This window comes from Triticum aestivum, chromosome 3D (genome assembly GCF_018294505.1).
Source record: "Triticum aestivum cultivar Chinese Spring chromosome 3D, IWGSC CS RefSeq v2.1, whole genome shotgun sequence".
Lineage (NCBI taxonomy): Eukaryota > Viridiplantae > Streptophyta > Magnoliopsida > Poales > Poaceae > Triticum > Triticum aestivum.
This window is the reverse complement of record NC_057802.1, coordinates 373,441,325-373,462,371: the sequence shown is the minus strand read 5'-3', so window position 1 is coordinate 373,462,371 and position 21,047 is coordinate 373,441,325.

Here is a 21,047-nt window from a genome sequence, read left to right as displayed (position 1 = left end):
CGCGCCACACCTTGGCCAGCCTCCTCCTCCCTCCCCCCTTTATATACGTGGGAGGGGGCACCCCAAAGACACATAAGTTGATCTTTTAGCCGTGTGCGGTGCCCCCTCCACAGTTACACACCTCGGTCATATCGTCGTAGTGCTTAGGCGAAGCCCTGCGCCGGTAACTTCATCATCACCGTCACCACGCCGTCGTGCTAACGGAACTCCCCCTCGGCCTCAACTGGATCAAGAGTTCGAGGGACGTCACCGAGCTGAACGTGTGCCGATCGCGGAGGTGCCGTGCGTTCGGTACTTGGATCGGTTGGACCGCGAAGCCGTTCGACTACATCAACCGCGTTACTAACGCTTCCGCTTTCGGTCTATGAGGGTACGTGGACACACTCTCCCCGCTCGTTGCTATGCTTCTCCTAGATAGATCTTGCGTGATCGTAGGCAATTTTTTTGAAATACTACATTCCCCAACAGTGGCATCCGAGCCAGGTCTATGTGTAGATGTTATATGCACGAGTAGAACACAAAGAGTTGTGGGCGATAATAGTCATACTGCTTACCAGCATGTCATACTTTGATTCGGCGGTATTGTTGGATGAAGCGGCCCAGACCGACATTACATGACCGCGTTCATGAGATTGGTTCTACCGCCGTGCTTTGCACATTGGTGGCTAGTGGGTGTCTGTTTCTCCATCTTTAGTTGAATCGAGTTTGACTACGCCCGGTCCTTGTTGAAGGTTGAAACAACACACTTGACGAAAAATCGTTGTGGTTTTGATGCGTAGGTAAGAGCGGTTCTTGCTAGAAGCCCATAGCAGCCACGTAAAACTTGCAACAACAAAGTAGAGGACGTCTAACTTGTTTTTGCTGGGCTTGCTGTGATGTGATATGGTCAAGACGTGATGATATATAAATTGTTGTATGAGATGATCATGTTTTGTAAAAGTTATCGGCAACTGGCAGGAGCCTTATGGTTGTCGCTTTATTGTATGAAATGCAATCGCCATGTAATTGCTTTACTTTATCACTAAGCGGTAGCAATAGTCGTAGAAGCAATAGTTGGCGAGACGACAACGATGCTTCGATGGAGATCAAGGTGTCAAGCCGGTGACGATGGTGATCATGACGGTGCTTTGGAGATGGAGATCAAAGGCACAAGATGATGATAGCCATATCATATCACTTATATTGATTGCATGTGATGTTTATCCTTTATGCATCTTATTTTTCTTAGTACGGCGGTAGCATTATAAGATGATCTCTCACTAAATTTCAAGGTATACGTGTTCTCCCTGAGTATGCACCGTTGCTACAGTTCATCGTGCCGAGACACCACGTGATGATCGGGTGTGATAAGCTCTACGTTCACATACAAGGAGTGCAAGCCACGTTTGCACACGCAGAATACTCGAGTTAAACTTGACGAGCCTAGCATATGCAGATATGGCCTCGGAACACTGAGACCGAAAGATCGAGCGTGAATCATATAGCAGATATGATCAACATAGTGATGTTCACCATTGAAAACTGCTCCATCTCACGTGATGATTGGACATGGTTTAGTTGATATGGATCACGCGATCACTTAGATGATTAGAGGGATGTCTATCTAAGTGGGAGTTCTTAAGTAATATGATTAATTGAACTTTAATTTATCATGAACTTAGTACCTGATAGTATTTTGCATGTCTATGTTGTTGTAGATAAATGGCCCGTGCTACTGTTCCGTTGAATTTTAATGCGTTCCTAGAGAAAGCTAAGTTGAAAGATAATGGTAGCAACTACACAGACTGGGTCCGTAACTTGAGGATTATCCTCATTGCTGCACAGAAGAATTACGTCCTGGAAGCACCGCTAGGTGCAAGACCCGCTGCAGGAGCAACGTCAAATGTTATGAACGCCTGGCAGAGCAAAGCTGATGACTACTCGATAGTTCAGTGTGCCATGCTTTACGGCTTAGAACCGGGACTTCAGCGACGTTTTGAACGTCATGGAGCATATGAGATATTCCAGGAGTTGAAGTTAATATTTCAAGCAAATGCCCGGATTGAGAAATATGAAGTCTCCAATAAGTTCTACAGCTGCAAAATGGAGGAGAATAGTTCTGCCAGTGAACATATACTCAAAATGTCTGGGTACCATAATCACTTGACTCAACTAGGAGTTAATCTTCCGGTTGATAGTGTCATTGACAGAGTTCTTCAATCACTGCCACCAAGCTACAAAAGCTTCGTGATGAACTACAATATGCAAGGGATGGATAAGACAATTCTCGAGCTCTTAGCGATGCTAAAGGCCGCGGAGGTAGAAATCAAGAAGGAGCATCAAGTGTTGATGGTTAACAAGAACACTAGTTTCAAGAAAAATCGTAAAGGGAAGAAGGGGAACTTCAAGAAGAACGGCAAGCAAGTTGCTTCTCAAGTGAAGAAGCCCAAGTCTGGACCTAAGCCTGAGACTAAGTGCTTCTACTACAAAGGGATTGGTCACTGGAAGCGGAACTGCCCCAAGTATTTGGCGGATAAGAAGGATGGAAAAGTGAAAGGTATATTTGATATACATGCTATTGATGTGTACCTTACTAATGCTCGTAGTAGCGCCTGGGTATTTGATACTGGTTCTGTTGCTCATATTTGCAACTCGAAACAGGGGCTACGGATTAAGCGAAGATTGGCTAAGGACGAGGTGACGATGCGCGTGGGAAATGGTCGCAAAGTCGATGTGATCGCCGTCGGCATGCTACCTCTACATCTACCTTCAGGATTAGTTCTAGACCTGAATAATTGTTATTTGGTGCCAGCGTTAAGCATGAACATTATGTCGGTGTACAAAAGTAGGGGCCCTTTTTGTACCCCTCTACTTGTGGACGGGCAGTTAGAGCCGCGCCCGCGGCCACACTAAGTAGGGAAAAGGAAGGCACAAGACGGCCAAAGTAACACTTGGACAGAGACACAAAAAGCAAGAGGGCGAGGCAGACTCCCCCGGCAAGATCCTTGCCGGGGCGGCCTCCGCGGCCCCAGCAAGAGCCTTGCTGGGGCAACTTGCCCAATGCCAGCAGAGCGAGCCACCCTCGATCCCAAGGGTTCCAGACGCCGACAACCACATTTGGAACCCAGGCTCGGGAGGCACCTCCGTGGTGGCATGGAGATCTTCGTCAAGATCATAAACACACAAGATCACATGAGGACCAGAAGACGAAGATCCTCGGCGGGATCCTAGCCGAGGAAATCCACAAGACCCCAGGCAAGATTCTTGCCAGGGAGGACCGCGATGCCACGGCAAGACCCTTGCTGGGGCCCCGGCAAGGCCCTTGCCGAAGACACCTACGGGGCCGCAGCCAGGCCCGCGTTTGCCAAGACTCCACCGCCGTTCCCATATAGCTGCCAGCCCAACCAGCTGGGCAGGCACCTGCGTGGCAACGTGCGGCTTCCAGGCCAGCTCATCAAGCATCTGCATGGTGGCATGCACATCTTCGTGAAGACCCTACCACCACGCCATCTTAGCAGCCAACCAGCCTACATGGCGTTTCATGCCTCGTTGGCCTGGACGCGTGTCGGAGCAAGACGAAGCGGCGACGGACGGGACGTGCCTTGTTGCCATCCCCAGTAAATCAATGGGACACCTAAGGAGCACATTTAATGCGCCTTGTCCCGTAATACAGGCGATAAGCTTGTGTACTGTACACCTCTCCACCTCCTGTGTGCCACTGCGGCAACCCCTTTTGTCTATAAAAGGAGGCCCGAGGCGTCCAGGAGAGGGATTCAGATCTTTTGGACTAGACACGCACCGTAGCTAGTTCAAGAACTCAAGAACACTCAAATACACACCAAAGCAGGACTAGGGTTTTACGCATCCTCGCGGCCCGAACCTGGGTAAACGATCTTTGTGCTGGCTCCTAGACCTGCTCTTTGCATGACCCCGTGCCCGCCAACCATAGAAGGGATCCCCGTGATCCCATATGTGTCGTTTCCACCGACATCTTTGGCGCGCCAGGTAGGGGGCGCAGTTGTGAAAATCTGGTCTAGCGGCTAGTTTAGCAGTTCTTCATCACCATGGCTCCCAAGAAGAAGACGATCACGGCAATCAGTTCGTTGGGAGCCAAACGGTCCGTACCGGTGCGGGCCAGTGGCGGGGCGGTCGCGGACGGAAGCCGAGGCACGGCCCGCGAACACCCGCATCGCTCCGGCAGTCAAAGCAGGGCGAGCGGCATCATTCGTGCGCGAGACGATGGGCCGCACGCCGCGAAATCCAAAGACGAAGCCGCCCCCCCTGCAGGCGGCGCGGGGCCCTCCAGGGGCGGCGTCGTGCCACCTACGGGCGGCGCGGTGACTTCCAAGACGCCTACGCCAGTGCCCACAACGCGCTTCTCCCAGGTTGTGCGCGATGAGCAGCGTCACCATGCTGGTGACCCTGGGCGCCGTCGTGGGAAGAGTCCTGCGCTTCATTCGCGGGAGGTAGAAGGCCAGCATGCACGCCGAGACGCTGGAGAAAATGGCGCACAACCGCTGGGCCATGACAGAGCTCCTTCTAACGTGGTTAGAAGCCGGAGCGCGTCACGGTCCATGCAGCTTTCGCCGCCACCCACGCCAGCAGAAGCCTTAGCGCGCGCAGTTGCTCCTCGATTTTCCCCCTGCTGCGGAAAAGCTTGACGAATGGAGAGCCACCATCCGGAGCCTCGTCGGCGTTGCCAACAAAGATGAGCCACGACTAGCGGGGCCCTCAGGCCGGCGTTCCATCGAGCCACCGCATGCAAGTGGTGGAAGGACCGGAGGTGCTGCGGCCACGGTGCACTCTCCTCTGCCACGCCAGCCACCGCGGGTGTCGGTCCGTCGTGATGACGCTTGTGATAACATTTCCATAGCATCGTCCGACCCATGGACCCACCGCGATCAGCGCCAAGTTCTTCGGGAGCGAGCTCATGAAGACGCTCAAACCACCATCGAGCGCCGGCGCGATGCGCGCCACCAGTCAGATAGGCGGGCAGGGCCCACTATGGACCACCCAGCGCCAGGTGGCTATGGCAGCCTACCCTACGAGGTGGGTTGCCCAGCCTTTACCCGTGAGCTACGGCAGTTCCAGTGGCCCTCCCACCGCACGTTCAAGCCCCACGTCGGCGAGAAGTACAATGGCAAGACCCATCCGTCGGAGTCCCTCAGCATTTACACCATCGCCATGCAAGCTGCTGGGGCTCGCGACGATAAGGTGCTTGCCAATTACTTCCCGTTGGCACTTAAACCCAATGTCATGCCATGGTTGATGCACTTGCCGGTGGATTCTATTTCTTCTTGGTCGGATTTGTGCCATGAGTTTGTTGGCACCTTTACGGGGGGCCACCAAGCTCATGGCCAGGCAAGCGATTTGCATATCATCCCCCAGAAAGAAGGTGAAACCCTGCGCATGTACATACAGAGATTCAGCCGGGTGCAGTACAACATCCCAGATGTTCATCCCGCTGATGTGATCAGCGCATTCCATCAGAATGTGCGCAACCGCAAGATGCGTGAAGAGCTGGCGATGAACAAGGTCAAGGATGTGGCCGAACTTTATGTTCTGGCCGATAGGTGCGCTCGAGCTAAAGAGGGGAGGAAGTACCCCGGCGAGGATGCTGGTGCGGAAACCGACTCCACAGACGAAGGCACAGCCACCCTGATGAAGAAGGGCCGGCGCCGCAACAGGAAACGCAAGGGCAAGACTATGCTTGCCGTCGAGGGATCCGAGGACACCGGTGCTGCCAAGAAGGCCAAGGCAGACGACCCCGGCAAGGAAATTGCCGGGTGCGCCGCTTGTCGGGCCTTGGTGGCTGCCGTCAAGCCAGGAGGCTCCGACAAGCAGTACCGCAATATCCATCGCACCAAGGGCCATGACCTCCAGAACTGCTGACAAGTTGAGCTGCTTGCTGAAAAGCAAAAGGCTGTGTATGAGAGGCGAGACAAGGAGAAGGGTTAGTATGGTGCCGAAGGATCCGGCAAGAAGCGTGGTGGCCAAGGGGGTCGCCGCGGCAAGGATAGCCAGCAAGAGAGGCCCACTCAGGGCCGCGACAAGAAGTAGGAAGATGACAGTCATGACGAGGACGACGAGTCCGGCGTGCAGGAGTTTCAGAAAGCTACGGAGGCCATGTGCGTCGACGGTGGCGCCTCGCTGCACACTTCTCACCGCCAGCTCAAGCAATGGGCGCGTGAGATCACAGCAGCGGAACCATCATTCGATGCTCAAAAGCCACTAAAGTGGTCCAGCACGCCTATCATTTTTGACGCCGAGGATGACCCCAATCAGACAACTACGGTCGGGTGCTTGCCGTTGTTGGTTTCACCAACGATACGCAACCTCTAGGTGACAAAAATGCTAGTTGACAGCGGGGCCGGTCTGAGCTTGATCTCGCCTGTTGTGATCAAAAGGCTACAGATTCCTAATGGAGACCTTGAAGAGTCAGGCATGTTTCAAGGGGTCAACCCGAGAAGCAGTCAACCAAAGGGTAAGGTCACGCTGCTCGTGACGTTTGGAAGCGAGTTGAACTACAGGACGGAGAGGATTGTTTTCGATGTAGCCGAGATCCCCTTGCCCTACAACGGGATCCTCGGCCGCCCGGCACTAGCTAAGTTCATGGCAGCGTCACATTACGCCTACAACACGCTGAAGATGCCTGGGCCGATGACCATCATCACCGTCCCCTGCGACAAGAAGAATGCGTTGATCTGCACTGACCAACTCTACCGGGAGGCAGTTGCAGCGACTGCCGCCAAGGCACTTGCTCCTGCCGCTGAAGCCCCGGGAGGGAAGAAGACCGGCAAGACCTCTCGCACCCACTCCGGCAAGCGCACCTCTTCAGAGTGTTGTGCTCCCGTCGAGGACGTGCCAGAGAGCTCCACCGGCAAGAGCAAGAAATCCAGAGCTGCGCCACCAGAGACCAAGAAGGTGTCCGTCAAGGAGGATGGCACGGGAGGGGCTTTCACCATAAGCTCCTCCCTTGACAGCAAATAGGAAAGCGCGCTTGTCACCTTCCTGCGGGCGAATGTTGATGTGTTTGCATGGCAAGCATCCGACATCCCCGGCGTTCCCAGGGAGGTGATTGAGCACCATCTTGCTGTCTGTCCTCATGCGCGACCCGTCAAGCAGAAGGTCAGGAAGCAAGCTTTGGACCGGCAGGAGTTCATCATGGAGGAGATCAGGAAGTTAGAAGGGGCAGGCTTGGTGAGGGGAGTACTCCACCCGACGTGGTTGGCCAATCCAGTGGTGGTGCGCAAGGAAAATGGGAAGTGGAGGCTGTGTATTAATTACACGGATATCAATAAGGCTTGTCCAAAGGACCCTTTCCCATTGCTCCGCATTGACCAGATTGTTGACTCCACGGCCGGGTGCGACTTGTTATCGTTCCTCGACGCCTACTCAGGATATCACCACATCTTCATGACAAGAGAAGATGAAGAGAAGACAGCATTCATCACCCCATGTGGTACATTTTGCTTTTTGCGAATGCCTTTCGGGTTGAAGAGTGTTGGCTCAACGTTTGCAAGAGCAGTCCAAATTGGTTTTGAGCCCCAGCTACATAGAAATATGGAAGCTTATATGGATGACATAGTGGTCAAAACCAAGGACAAGGCAACACTCGTGCAAGATTTAGAAGAGACGTTTGCAAATTTGCGCAAGATCAACCTCAAGTTGAACCCTGAGAAGTGTGTCTTCGGTGTTCCGTCCGGCAAACTTCTTGGGTTCCTTGTGTCACAGCGCGGGATCGAGGCGAATCCAGATAAGATCAAGGCCATTGAGAAAATTGAGGCACCTAAGTGGATCAAGGATGTGCGCCGGCTCACTGGCTGCGTTGCCGCCATGAGCAGGTTCATTTCCAAGTCTGCTGAGCGTGCCCTCCCCTTTTTCAAAATCTTGAAGAAGGCGGGCCCGATGGAGTGGATCCCAGAGGCTGAAGCTGCACTGCAGAATTTGAAGAAATACCTATCCTCTACACCAATACTGGTTGCGCCTAAACCGCAAGAGCCGTTGCTGCTGTATCTTGCGGCAACGAACCAAGTGGTTAGCACTGCGCTAGTGGCGCAGAGGGAGGTCGACGAAGAGGCAGCAGCAACGACAGTAGGGGCAGATGACGAGCCAGGGCTTCCCCCGGCAGGGCCTGGTACCGGCGAGGCGAGGCCCCCAGCAGAGTCTAACGCCGGCAGGACGGGGCCCGTGCAACCTAATGGAGTGGTGCGGAAGAAGAAGATGATGCAGCACCCAGTTTACTTTGTCAGCTCCCTCTTGCAGGGGGCTAGATCAAGGTACTCCGGCATGCAGAAATTGCTCTTCGGCCTCCTTATGGCCTCGAGGAAACTGCGTCATTACTTCCAAGCCCACGAGATCACCGTCGTCACCCGCCTCCCGTTGCAACGGATATTGCATAACCCAGACACAACTGGGAGGATTGTGGAATGGTCCTTGGAACTGCCGAGCTTTGGTTTGAAGTTTGAAAGTACTTCAACGATTCAGAGTAGTCTTGGCAGACTTCATTGCCGAATGGACCTCAACGCCCGACGAAGAGATCCAGGAGACCACTCTCCCCGGCAAGGAAAGAAGTCGCAACTGCGTTATGTACTTTGACAGGGCTTTCTCGCTGCAAGGCGCCGGTGTTGGTGTGCTACTAGTGGCACCCACCGGAGAGCACCTCAAGTATGTGGTCCAGATGCACTTTTCTAGGGAGATGTCGACGAACAACACTGCTGAGTACGAGGGGTTGCTTGCCAGTCTCAGGATCGCGGGAGACCTCGGAATCAAGAAGCTCATCATTAGGGGTGATTCGCAGCTTGTCGTCAAGCAAGTTAACAAAGACTGTCAAAGCCCATTGATGGAGGCCTACGTAGATGAGGTGAGGAAGCTGGAGGAGCGTTTTGACGGTATACAAGCAGAGCACGTTCCCCGAGTGGAGAACGACACCGCCGATTACCTGTCGAAACGCGCTGCACTCAAACTACCTGTGGAACCAGGTACTTTTGTGCTTCGGTTAACTCAACCATCCGTCGAACCATCGACAGAGCAGAACAAGCGCTGGAAATCAGGCCCCGGCAAGTACTTTCCCGCCAAGCTCGCAGGAGCCGCCGGCAAGGATGTTGCCGTGGACACCAAGCCTGCCATGGGGCCACAGACTCCGGCAGGGCGTCAAGCCCTGGCCATAGAGGCAACCGCTCCCATGGTAGAGGAAATGCCTTTGGTCCTTGCCGTCGAGCCCAGGCTCCGGCATGGGCACAACATACTGTCCGATTCCTCCAAACAGTGGAACTCCCTGAGGAGCAGGAAGCAGCGGAGAAAGTAGCCCGTCGGTCTGCCATGTATCAGTTCGTCGACAACGTCCTGTACAAAAAAAGACCGAACGGTGTGAAATTGAAGTGCATTCCCCGGGAGGAAGGACTGGAGCTGTTGGCAGAGATACATGGAGGCATATGTGGCTCCCACATAGGGTCGAGGGCCCTTGCCGGCAAGGCATTCCGGCAAGGTTTCTTCTGGCCCACAACCCTCTAGGATGCAACGGCACTAGTAACCAAGTGTGAAGCGTGCCAGTTTCATTCAAAGAAGCTTCATCAACCAGCTCAAGCTCTCCAAACAATCCCTCTTTCCTAGCCATTCTCGGTCTGGGGGCTCGACGTACTGGGCCCCTTTGTTGGTGTCAAAACCGGCGGATCTCGGGTAGGGGGTCCCGAACTATGCGTCTAAGGTCGATGGTAACAGGAGGCGGGGGACACAATGTTTACCCAGGTTCGGGCCCTCTCTATGGAGGTAATATGAATATGAGTATTACAAGAGTTGATCTACCACGAGATCGTAATGGCTAAAACCCTAGAAGTCTAGCCTGTATGACTATGATTGTCCGTCTAAGGACCTGGCCCTCTGGTTTATATAGACACCGGAGGCCTCTAGGGTTACATAAGGTCGGTTACAAAGAAAAGAATCTTCGCATCATGGACGCCAAGCTTGCCTTCCACGCCAAGGAGAGTCCCATCCGGACATAGGTAGAGTCTTCGGTCTTCGTATCTTCACAGCCCATCAATCCGGCCCATGGCTAATAGGCCGGACGCCCGAGGACCCCTTAGTCCAGGACTCCCTCAGTAGCCCCCGAACCAGGCTTCAATGACGAGGTGTCCGGTGCGTAGATTGTCTTCGGCATTGCAAGGCGGGTTCCTCTTCTGATGACTTCGAAGTGATGTATCCGGCCTTCCATTTAATATCGTACCCCTCGGCTTCTGTGTATCAACAACTTTGGCTTAGACGTGTCACGCGAATGCGAGAGGTCAGGGTGTTTTTTGCACATTACACCCCAGCCATGCGAGAAAGAGCGTCTATAAAGAGATTGGATCTCAGATCCATTCGGCACCACGCGGAAGAAATCCTTAGGGACTGCGAGGAAAGACCACTCCAACATGGCTAGCGCTCCCAGCTCCTCCTCCCATCCCTGCGGCCCAAAAAAAGGCGAGTGGGAGAAGTGCTCCGTTCCTCATAGTCAGCTGGAGAAGCTGCAGACGCAGGGGTTTCTTCCCCCTGCGGATCTGGTCCCTGTTTGAGCGCGGTTGACCTCCTTCAATGGTGAGGACCAGGCGGAGGATTTCCCCAGTCCATCTGAGGGGGAACGAGTGTGTTTCGTCCCCTACCTGCTAAGAGGCGTCGGGTTCCCAATTCATCTGTTCCTCAGGGGGCTTCTGGAGTACTATGGCCTCCAACTGCACAACTTCACGCCGGCCTCCATTCTACATATCGCGGGCTATGTCACCCTTTGCGAGCTATTCCTGGGTTGGGAGGCCCACTTCTAACTGTGGAGAAGGCTATTCTGCCTTGTCCCACGTAATCATGAAGGATCAATATTCGAAGTGGGCGGAGCTGAAATTTGGCGCATTGCCGAGACCGGATACCTATCCGGCACACCGAAGAAGGCGTCTGAAGAGTGGCCTTCCGAGTGGTTCTATATCGAGGACGTCGTACTTCCAGACCCAATCCGGAGAGGTCTTCCTGAGTTCACAAGTGTTCCTTTGAAGAAACGCCACAGCTGGCGCCCTCGGAGCCTCAAGGAGGAAGATAGTGCGGAAGTTCGCCAACTCTTGAGCAAGATAAGGATGCTCGCCCAGTCCGGATATACGATAGTCGAAGTAATGGCAACCCCCATAGTGCGGGGGGTCCAGCCACTCCAATACAGAGGACTTCCCATGTGGCACTACAATGGGGAAGATGACGCGTCCCGCTGCGGCAGGAAGGGTCCGGACACCCCTGCTGCCCTGGCCAAAATATTGGCTGAACTGTTCAAAGGGGAGGAAGAGGAGTTCCCGCGCATCAAGCACAGAGAAGGATGTTCTATGTACAATCCTCCTAGCTGGTTAAGCCCCCAACTCCTCTTCTCTACTCATTCCACTCCCTGAGCTACGTTCAATGAATATTAACCCGTCCATTTATAACAGCACTGGCGAAAGATTTCCGAGGGGCTTCACAGCCCCGCCCCGCAGCCCGAGGGCCACAATCGGGACCTTGACCCCGGATTCGAAGAGGATCCGGATAAATTTGTGGTGCTTGAGAATGGGGTGTTTTACCAGATGAGCTACGACGGCACAGAAGTGGCCATCATCGCCAGTCGCACTCCCAACACCCGGGATCCGGTCCTCGCCGAGGAGACGGGGGTTGATAGGGGAGCGGCGCCGGGCTGTCCCTCGGCTGATGGCTCGGAAGATATGTCCGTCACCAACTCGGAAGTGGAAAGCGCCATGAATCATCGGCACCGGAGGGCCGTTTTACGAGATCCTCGCTTCTCAAAAGAAGTGTTTAGTGCCTTCAGCTCGGCTGATGCGTACATCCGGGCTGCTCGGGATGGTCATAAGAGGGCCACGGAGCAGCATTTAAAAGATGTACAGGTAAGTTTAATTTGTCCGAATATGGTAACCATATACCAGTAGCCCCCGAGACTTGAAGCAGTTGGTACAAGTGATTTAAGGATCGCTGTATAACCAGGTTCTGACGGAGAAGAATAATCTGCTAGCCCAAGAGTTGGAAAAATGTCGGACATAGCTAACTGCAGCAACCGCCGAACTGGAAGAGTCCAAGAAGGCGTCGTTTCGTAATGTTTCCCTCCATTGAGAAACAATAATTATGTACTGGCTTGTGCTAATATTGTTGCTTGTCATAACAGGATCGTCGGATCAACTTGAGGAGAAGCTGAAAATCGCACAAGCGGGAGAGAGAGAAGCCAAAAGACTACACGTCGAGGGTGAGCGTGTGCTAGTCCGGGTCAGGGAGGAGAAAAACAAGCTCCAAGATGCCCAGACCCAGCTGAGCGAAGACCTAAAAGATGTACGGGCCTAGCTGGCTGATTCCGTGAAGGAAAATAAGAGGCTGCGAGGCGGCATATTCGGTATGTGGTAGAACTTACCTTTGAATAATTCGGAGATAGCAGGAACTGAGAGAGTTATATCTGCAGGTATGCTGATCGGTCGTCCCGAAGAGGAGATGTCCGGATTCTCAGGCAATCTGCTACAAGAGCTGTCGCATATGCATGAGCAGGCTCGGCAGGTGATGCGGGGCGTTGCCAAAGCCTTGTGGACATCTGCCTCCCCTCCAGGAAAGATGGAGGAGCTCCTAGAGCTATTCAAGGGAGCGCGGCGGCGCTTTCGATTGTAGAAAATATCGGCCTCCCGGGAAGGGGCACGAGAAGCCTGGGCCATGGTGAAGACACGGTACACCAAGCTTGATCCGGATCATATGGCTCGGGTCGGACCTCTAGGGTCAGATGGGAAAGAAGTTCCCGTTAATTTGGTATATGACCAGGTAAAAGTAGCCGCCAAGTATTCCCAACAGGATTGTATGTTAGATAGCCTGCTGGATGGTATAGAGGAGGAAATTTTTGAGTCCAAATGACTGTGCATTTTCCTTCTAGCTGAATTGTAAAACGATTGTCATGGCAGACCTTTTCGCTTTGACCTCTGGACCCGAAGGTGCGGAGTGTTTCCGAATACCTGAGCGGTAAAATAGACCAGGGCATGCTTGGAAACCAGGCGTAGGGGTCATAGTTGCTTGAACAGACAAGTTGTATCCGGCTAGTTATGTTATATTACATTATGATTGTAAGAAACATCTTCCAGAGAGAATAGTTCTGTTAAGGGTTCCTTTCCCTGGGTGTGCATGCGTTTAGAATGCATGTCCGCACTGTGATTGGCACGATCGCAGTGCAGATAACATCTGGGGGTTCATGATGAAGTGAAAGCGAAAACATCTTTAATTCGCCGACCGAATATTCCCTTAAGAATGCTAGCTTTCGGCTTCACCCAGTCTGAGGTACACATCCAGATGACCCGACAGTAACAATCACAGAGGTGCTCCCTTTATGCCCTAGCCGAACTAACGTGAACGTAGGGCATAAGCACAGGAGCCAGGCAACCCAGCTTGGCCAAAACTTAAGTCATATCGATGCATATAATGGTGAAGAAAAGGTACATATGGGGAAAGCACGCATATGTGATGAGCTTGATGCTCAAAAAATAACATTAACAAACTTCTGTCAAAGAAGCCCCCAGGCATAACAGACGTACATATTTGAGTATATGTATGTCGCAGGTGCAGGGTTGAGCTGCACGAAAAGCTTTAAGGTTAATAAAAAGGGAAAAGCGAAAAGAGAGGAAAAGCAATGGGAACAATAAGGAGGAGGAAACGAACAAAGAGGTCGGTGCTAGGCATAGAATCTTCGGAGTCTGGCCGCATTCCAAGTGTTCGGCTCTAGGCGATTGTCTGACGCATCACGCAGGCGGTACGCTCCTCCGGTGAGAACTTCGTCAATGATGAAGGGACCCTTCCATTTGGGCTTGAGTTTGTCCTTTTTCTTCTCCGGCAAGCGTAGACCGAGTTCGCCAACGTTATAAGTCTTGGCCCGTACTTCTCTGCTTTGATATCTGCGGGCCTGTTTTTGATAAAATGCGGAATGGGCTTTTGCAACGTCGCGCTCCTCCTCCAAGGAGTCTAGGCTGTCCTGCCGATCGAGCTCGGCCTCTCTCTCTTCGTACATCCGCACCCGAGGTGAGTCATGTATAATGTCGCAGGGTAGCACAGCCTCTGCGCCGTACACCATGAAAAAAGGTGTGTATCCGGTAGTGCGATTGGGCGTGGTCCGCAGCCCCCAGAGTACAGAGTCGAGCTCCTCAACCCAGTGCTTGTCTGATTCCTTCAAAGACTGCACCAGCCTGGGTTTGATGCCGCTCATAATAAGACCATTGGCCCGTTCGACTTGACCATTTGTTTGCGGGTGATAGACGGAGGCGTAATCGAGCTTAATGCCCAGATTGGCGCACCAAATTTTTACCTCATCGGCTGTGAAGTTGGAGCCGTTATCGGTGATGATGCTGTGTGGAACACCATAACGGTGTACAACGCCGGATATAAAGTCTATTACTGGTCCGGCTTCGGCCGTTTTAACTGGTTTGGCCTCTATCCACTTGGTGAATTTGTCCACCATGACCAGCAGATATTTTTTCTTATGGATTCCTCCTTTAAGGGGTCCGACCATATCAAGCCCCCAGACCACGAAAGTCCAAGTGATGGGGATTCTTTGCAAAGTGGTAGGTGGCATATGTCTCTGGTTGGCGAAAAGCTGGCATCCGATGCAATGTTGGACAAGGTCCTGCGCGTCTGCTCGGGCCGTCGGTCAATAAAAACCTGTACGGAAGGCCTTGCTGACAAGGGCCCGAGCTGCGGCGTGATGGCCGTCGAGACCGGCATGAATTTCAGCCATGAGCTGCCGCCCCTCCTCCTCGGAGATACATCTTTGAAGGACTCCGGTAGCGCTTTTCTTGTAGAGCTCTCCTTCATGAACCTTGTATGCCTTCAAACGCCGGACAATGCGGCGGGCCTCGTTCTGATCTTCAGGGGGTTCTTTCTTGTTGAGGTAGGCCAAGAGGGTTCAGTCCATGGGGCAATTACTACCATAATGAGATGGGCCGATGGTGTTACTTCGGTGGCTGAGCCCCCGATGGTATCGGTGTGTTCGGAATCTGGGGTTGTGTTGGGGTTCGGACTGGTATTGCCGCTCTCCCCTTGCCACACCACGGATGGCTTGAAAAGCCTTTCCAGAAAGATGTTAGGTGGGACGGGGTCACGCTTGGCGCCGATGCAAGCAAGGACGTCCGCCGCTTGATTGCTTTCTTGAGCCACGTGATGAAACTCGTGCCCCTCGAACCGAGCCGACATTTTCAGGACGGCATTGCGATAAACCACCATCTTCAGATCTTTGGCGTCAAAATCTCCATTTATTTGAGATATTGCTAGGTTTGAGTCCCCGCGCACTTCTAGGCGTTGTATGCCCATGGAGACAGCCATCCGAAGACCATGCAACAAAGCCTCGTATTCGGCTGCATTATTGGAGTCTGTATATAATATTTGGAGTACATACTGAACTACATCTCCCGTGGGGGACATTAAAATGACGCCCGCTCCTAATCCTGCCAGCATTTTGGAGCCGTCGAAATACATAACCCAGTTTGAATAAGTGCCGTACTCTTTAGGGAGTTCGACCTCTGTCCATTCGGCGACGAAGTTCGCTAGTACTTGGGATTTAATGGCTCGACACGGTTTGTATGTTATTCGAATGGAAGGAGCTCAATGGCCCATTTGGCAATCCGGCCTATGGCATCGCGGTTGTTTATTATATCATTGAGTGGTACTTCGGAAGCCACCATGATCGAACACTCTTGGAATTAGTGTCGTAGCTTCCGGGATGCCATGAAGATCGTGTATGCTATTTTTCGATAGTGAGGGTACCGTGATTTGCATGGTGTGAGGATGCTGGATACATAGTATACCGGCTTCTGAAGCGGGAATTTGTGTCCGTCCTGTTCTCGTTGAACGACGAGTACGGCGCTCACCACCTGGTGTGTTGCCGATATGTATAATAACATTGGTTCGCCAACGTTCGGTGCGGCCAGGATTGGGTTACTCGCCAAAAGGTTTTTTTTATTTCTTCCAGTCCGGCCGTTGCCGCGTCCGTCCACTCGAAGTGATCGGCGCGCCGTAGAAGACGATAGAGTGGCAATGTGTCACAGCCCCAGATCAGCCCTTGCTTGATTTTTCTTGCATCCATGCATCATGTTTAAATTCAAATGAAATTTGAGTTGAGGAATTTCCAAAGCCTCAGAAATCTTTTAAAAATGATCAACATTAAAATCTTCTCAAAGAAGCCCAAGAAAATGTTCCTGTTAAACCTTGAAAAATATTGGCAAGAATAAAATTCAAAACCAATATTTTTGGAAGGTTTAACATAATTATTTTGGGCCTTTGAATTAATCCAATAAATATTTGAATTGGATCTATATTTATTATATAATAAATATATGTTCAATAATTCTGGAAATTGTTGTGTAGCTTTGGATAAGTCCATTTAGTTCACACAATTATTTTCATGAATTTTGAAAATGGTTTGGTCTTTGAACTAAATCAAAACATAATAGCAAAAATAGAAAAACAGAAACAGAAATAAAAGAGAGAGAAAGGAGTCTTACCTGGCGCTTACCTGGCCTGGCCCAGCACGGCCCAGCCCGCTGGCCTGGTGCCAGTCATCGCCTACCTCTGCCAGTAGGCAGAGGAGGGACACCCCGACGCCGCCGCGCGCGCCACGGGGTCACCTGCTTGCCGCCCGCGCCCCTGGAGGATCTGGACGACGCCCACGTCGCCCGCTTCACCGCATCGCCAGGAGCCCGTAGCACCATCGCACGCCCCTCTCCGCGCCCTCTAGCTACGGGTTCGACTACACCCGTACCCCGGCCGCCGCACAGCTCGTCGCCGGTGCCACTCCGGCCACTCCCCGGCTGCGCCACCCCCACGGTTGGATGCGGACGAGCGTCCGCATCCCGTAGCTGTGCTCCGCGCGCCAAACGGCGCCCCGTAGGGAAAACCCGTGGCTCGCCGCCGCGTCTGGCCTCGCCGGCGGCTAAACGCCGGTGAGTTGACCCCAGTTTGACTCCCCCTGAGTCACTGACGTGTGGGCCCATGCTCTTAACTAAACTAGATTAGTATTAGTTTAGCGCTAATTAATCTGGATTAGTTAGGTTAGTCACTGACATATGGGTCCCACTGTCAGGTTTGACCTGGACCAGCCGCTGTTGACTTGCTGACGTCATCCTGACGTAGTGCTGACACGGTAATTTAATTACTGGAATTATTCTTATACAGGAAATTCCAGAAAATGCCCAAAACTTCTAAAATTCATAGAAAATTATCTGTAACTCCAAATAAGATAAATTATATATGAAAAATGATCAGAAAAATCCATTCTATCCATCTGTACCATTTTCATGCATGTTAGAACAACTTATAACTACTATTTAGGACAAATCTTATAAATGGCATTTAAACCCTCACATATGGAGTTTGAATTTGAACCTAGGATTCAAACCAACTCCATTTAACATGTTGCTAGTTGCATCAGCTTAAAACACAGCATATTGACATGTCATGATCATGCATCATATTGTGCATTGCATTGATTGTGTTTTCCTTCTCTGTTGCCGGTAATTGTCCCCTCTCGATAGACGTTGTCCCGACGCTGTGATCGTTGACACTGATGAAGACTCAATGCTATCTTCAGAAGTGTCAGGCAAGCAAAACCCCCTTGTTCATTCCGATACAATCCCACTCTCTCGCTCCTGCTCTCTTTTACTGCATTAGGACAACGACGTTTCATCTGTTACTTGCTGCGGTAGTTGAACCCCTTTCCTCTGCATGACCTGTCATTGCCACAGTAAATAGATGAAACCCACTAGCATGAGTAGGAGTTGTCTGAGCCCTGATGTGCCTACTCATTCATGCTTGTTTGTCATGCCTGCTATTGCTTAGAGTTGTGTCAGGTTTGATTCATCGGGAATGAATTGGAAAGTGGTGAACATGTCCTACTGTGTGAGAGCTAAGTGTGTGAACACGATTTGGTAAAGGTAGCGGTGAGAGGCCATGTAGGAGTACATGGTGGGTTGTATCATTGAAACTGTCCTCAGGAACTGAGTTCTGTGTTTGTGATCCATGAACAGTTACTACCACACATTGGGTTCCAGTAACTCGACCCCTCTCGACTTATTAATCAACTTGATCTCTGTCCAGGAGTTGCAAGTAGTTTCTGGTGTTTGTAGGTTGTGTTAGTAGTCTACCAAGTGGTACTCGGTACAGGTGGGCTTGGGACAGACTAGGCACCGTGGCATGGTGTACCAAGCGTAGATCCATCTGTCGAGGTGGGCTTGGGAACCCTGTTCACATCGTTTGGGGCCGTGAGCGACACCCCGGCCGGATCTCCTTGCGGATGGAATCCGAATAGGCGATAAACCTGGACTAGAGACTTGTGTGGTTAGTCAGGTCGTGGCCGACTCCCTCGCCAGGCTTCCGCTTGAAGGTTGCCGAGGTACACGACGTGTAAATGGTGGTAAGTGGCGAGAACGTGTGTGACGAAGTACACCCCTGCAGGGTTAATATGATCTATTCGAATAGCCGTGTCCGCGGTAAAGGACTTCTGGGTTGCCTGTACAGTTCATAGACAAGTGAAAGTGGATACTCTAAAATGCGCAAGATAAGCGTGAGTGCTATGGATGGCGTTCTCGTAGGGAGACGGGAGCGGATCCATAGTGGTGTATTGATATGGTGAATATGTGGACTCGTGTGCGCCACCTCAAAAGAGTTACTTGCAGTCGTAGTTTAGGATAGCCACCGAGTCAAAGCTGGCTTGCTGCAGTCAAACTCCACCACCCCCTTTGTTGATACCGATGCATATGTAGCTAGTTCTGATGTAAGTCTTGCTGGGTACATTTGTACTCACGTTTGCCTATTTTATGTTTTGCAGAGAGACGTCAGTCTCGCTAGTAGTTCCGTGTGGACTTCGACGTTTAGCTTGTTACCTCAGCTACGATCCTGTGCCCTCGGCAGGGTCTTGTAGATAGTCAGGCTTATCAGCCTTTTTCATTTGTAGATGTCTGTACTCAGACATGTTAAGCTTCCGCATGTGTTTGACTTGTATGCTCTGAATGCTGGGTCGAGAGACCCATGTTTGTAATATCTGGCTCTTCGGAGCCTAATGAATAAATACTCTGAGTCGTAGAGTCTTGTTGTGATGCCATGTTGTATTTGCACATATCGAGCATATTGTGTGTATGATTGAAATGCTTGGTATGTGTGGGATCCGACAACCTAGTTGTTTATCCTTGGTAGCCTCTCTTATGGGGAAATGTAGTCTTGTGCTTCCATGAGCCATAGTAGTCCGCTACAGCCCGGTTCACCGGAGTCCTGCTAGCCCAGCACTACTGCTCCGGAACACTTGACTGGCCGGCATGTGTTTCACTTCGTTCCTGTGTCTGTCCCTTCGGGGAAATGTCACGCGGTGACATCCGGAGTCCTGCCTAGCCTGCTACAGCCCGGGTTCCCGGAGTCCTGTTAGCCCAGTGCTACAGCCCGGATTCACACGCTGCTGACCGACATGCTCGATGTTGATTCATGTATGCCTGTCCCCGTAAGTTGGTGCCACTTTGGGTTCACGACTAGTCATGTCGGCCCGGGTTCTCTGTCATATGGATGCTAGCGACACTATCATATACGTGAGCCAAAAGGCGTAAACGGTCCCGGGCCATGGTAAGGCGACACCCGTGGGAATACCGTGCGTGAGGCCGCAAAGTGATATGAGGTGTTACAGGCTAGATCGGTGTGACTTAGAATCGGGGTCCTGACAGCTTTGGTATCAGAGCCTGACTGCCTGTAGGATTACCAAGCCAAACTGGTCGAAGTCGTGTCTAGAAATGCTTTAGTTATATAAGGGATTTGATTGTGGATGGGAACGTAAGGCTCTTTTTACTCCTTTACCTTATAGCCTTCTGATCTGAGTCATCCTCTTCTCTTCTACGGGGATTAAGAACTAGGCTTCTCATCTTTCTATCTGGATCACGTGTTACTAATCCGTAGACTCGTAGGATTGTTGGTCTCAAGCCTCAGTTCAGTTTCTACCACTACAGTGTGTTGTTTGTTGGACTTGGAACCTTGATATGATGTTGTTGAGTGGTTATGCCACCATTTTTGCAGGATGTCTCAATTCTTTTTGAGCATTTACAGTCGTTATGCTATCCGAGTCATCCCAGGTTTCTAAACAGTCTGATGCATTTGCAAAATCCTTTCCCTCTGTTTTTGCGTCCCTTTGGGCCAGATTAAGCACACCATCGGTGCGTTGAGGTACTCCGTTACCTCGTCATATATGTTGGAGCTATTATTATGACCCCAGTCGTCTTAGAGAACCACTTAGTAATCTAGCAATGCTTTGCATTCCCAGTGTGCGGATTCTGGCCATCATTCTTGAAAGCATCCCGTGATGCCATTTAGTTAGTAGGCATTCTATTTCTGGGTTCTTGAGCCCAAGATTCACTCTACTTACCTCGTGTTGATAGTGTTTGTCGTTCCTTTAGGTTATTAGTAACATTTGCATTAGTCCTCGAGGTCTGTGGTATATCGTTCTTCCAATACCATGAACCACTATGGCAGAAGTTCTCTTGAACCAAAAGATCACAACCAGAGTGCTCTTGACGAGTTCTCCATTCAAATTGTTAATCTGCCAGTCCTTCTTCTTCTGCATGGGTTATCCGGAAGAAATATGTTGAACTTGTTCGACATGCTAAACCATGCATCCACAACTCAGAAAATCATACGTTCCTTTGGGTTGTCCCTCTTTAGTTATTTTCTGGCCCTCGTCTATCAATTGATAGTCAAGAGTATGTGTGCAATCGTGCTCATTGATGCCTATTATTCTTGTGGTCCGTCAAGCCATTCTATTCTGGATGGCTAGGAGAAACAAACTCCGGTACCTCGTCCATATCTAGGATTGGGTCAAAGTAGTTGTATTCCACAGACCAAAATGCCAATCCAGTTTTTGTTCTGTTCTACCTTGGAGTGTTACCATCTTTATGTCAAGAGTGTCACGAGAATTGCACCACCTCTTATGAATTCTTGATACAGTGATACTTCTCGCCGTCATTAATCATTCCTCGGTCCCCGTGTTATTGCAACCGGAATGCCGACAAGTGAACCATGATGTGTGAAATCAA